Source organism: Macrobrachium nipponense, chromosome 28, assembly GCF_015104395.2.
Source record: "Macrobrachium nipponense isolate FS-2020 chromosome 28, ASM1510439v2, whole genome shotgun sequence".
Lineage (NCBI taxonomy): Eukaryota > Metazoa > Arthropoda > Malacostraca > Decapoda > Palaemonidae > Macrobrachium > Macrobrachium nipponense.
The window spans coordinates 24,202,701-24,205,200 of record NC_087217.1 but is presented as its reverse complement, the minus strand read 5'-3'; positions in this window follow the sequence as shown (position 1 = coordinate 24,205,200).

The window sequence follows — 2,500 nt, the reverse complement described above, 5'->3', positions numbered from 1 at the left end:
TCATGAACTCAGATAATGAATGATAATCCGATTAAAATATAATTTTATTTCTGTCTTTATTTCGTAACTTTTTCCCTATGTTTATTGTTTTATCTGACAATTATATATTTAAGTCAGGATGAGTTTGACAATTATTGTACTTTATTTTATTACCAGTTTATATCAGATGTATTTCCTCACATTACAACTACTATAATGTTAATGTTTTGAACGATATTTCGCATATGCTTTCATTCAATATCATGCATGATAATTCTGGTCTTCACAGTTAAGTTCCATGCTCAATTCTTTTAATCGGAAATCGGTTTTATCGTTTTTTTCCTATTCTATTACATGATGAAGTGTTGATCTTTAATCGATATCAAATAATATTTGTCTTCTATAATCAACAGTAAAAAAGTAAACTATCCAAGAGACATTATCAATTTCATATGTCATTATTCATCATATTATCTTTGTAAATCCTATTCTTAATGCAACAGGAAATTGAATTTATAAAACAGGATATTAAAACAAAATTTGCCTTTAGAAATTTTATAACTTTAGCTTCTTAACAATAATTTACGTCATAGATTATTTCTATGGTCATTTCTTTCCTAGCTTCAAATTGTCCCTAGGATTATTTTATTTTAAATTACATAACTTTTTCGGTTTATGAGTTATTTTACAAGATCTCGGTTCCTTCATATTGATTAAAAATTAAAGATAAAATAGTTTTATTGATACTGATTTTCATTAAAAAACCAAAATAGCACATACAGTCATCATCTCTTAATCAGTATTATCTTGCAAGTCCTTAGAAAATAAGAAAAAAATCAATAATTCTTTCATGTCATTATTCTTGGTTCAGGTAAATGAATCATTGTACACTTAACCCACCAACAAGAGGTTCAAAGATTTATTCCTTAGAGTCGAACTTGCTTAAGAAAATTCCATGGAATTCCACTGTGCATGGTTATATTTGTGACATCATTATTCTAAAACGCTTCCTGGAAAAATTTCACTGTGCAGGAGAAAGCCACTTTTAAAATCAAGGAAAGTTTAAATTCGTTGTTTACGTACGTAAAGTAATTTCTTCGGGGAACTTCGTCTTATCTACTCACCCAACCTCCTCCAACCCCATCCTCATCCCCACCCACCGTCTTTTTTTAACAACCGCCTCCCGCCCCCTCCCATCCCCTTTAAAATACAGTAGACAACGGAAACCATAGGAAACCACATTTCCTCCCAAAATGAGGAAAAGAAAAAAGAAATTCGAAAAGATTTTAGACAACCATAATTTTCATTTCCTACCAACACCCATTTTTCCTCATGCGTTAATTACGTCGCTTCTATTAAGGCCTGAGAGAGAGAGAGAGAGAGAGAGAGAGAGAGAGAGAGCGATAGGGGGGTGCCACTTTGCTGTTGATAAAACCCCTTGGAAAGTAGGGTGGTTGGGAGTTAATGGTACCGGTAAATCACACCCCATTTACCGAGCAGACCATTATTACGATGAGGCTCACCGTTTCTTTTTTTTTTTTTTTTTCTTTAAAGGACAGCTTTTTTCTTTAGCTTATTACTATATTACCTATTCTCATTATAGCGCGTTCTATTCACAAACGACATATGAATAAAGGTGCTATAGAACTCGCCCTGTATTCAGTTGGTAGGATTCTATGTCTTCTTAGTATTATCTTAATCATTTTTATTATTTGCTATATAGTCTCTTCCTGTTATTATATTGTTCTTTTTTATTCTGTTTACTTATGACCGTATTCTAGTATATGTCACCATATATGCTCAGTAGGCGGCTGTCTTTTAATGAGACTGAAAATGAAACCTTTGCTTCAACCAAAAATAAATTCTGGAACATTTTTGTTTTTTCAATATAATTCAGTGTATTTTTACCGTTATACTGCCATGCCTAATAATTACACGTAGCACATCATAATTCAATGAAATGCTACTGGATATTATCATCAAATTTATGATGATACTGGGAAAATACACCATATTATTTTAATCAGGAAAAGTTTTTCTATCTGGAAATAATTTCTAGAAACCTGTAATCACAATATATTTTCTTTGTTAGAATTTTCTAACATGGCATATTATTTGTATCCAAGTATTTTTTCTGTTATATACACACACACACACACACACACACACACACACACACACACACACACACACACACACACACACACATATATATATATATATATATATATATATATATATATATATATATATATATATATATATATATATATATACATATATATATATATATATATATATATATATATATATATATATATACATATATATATATATATATATATATATATATAAACTATATATATATATATATATATATATATATATATATATATATATATATATATATATATATATATATATATATATATATCTATATATATATATATATATATATATATATATATATATATATATATATATATATATATATATATATATATATATATATATATATATA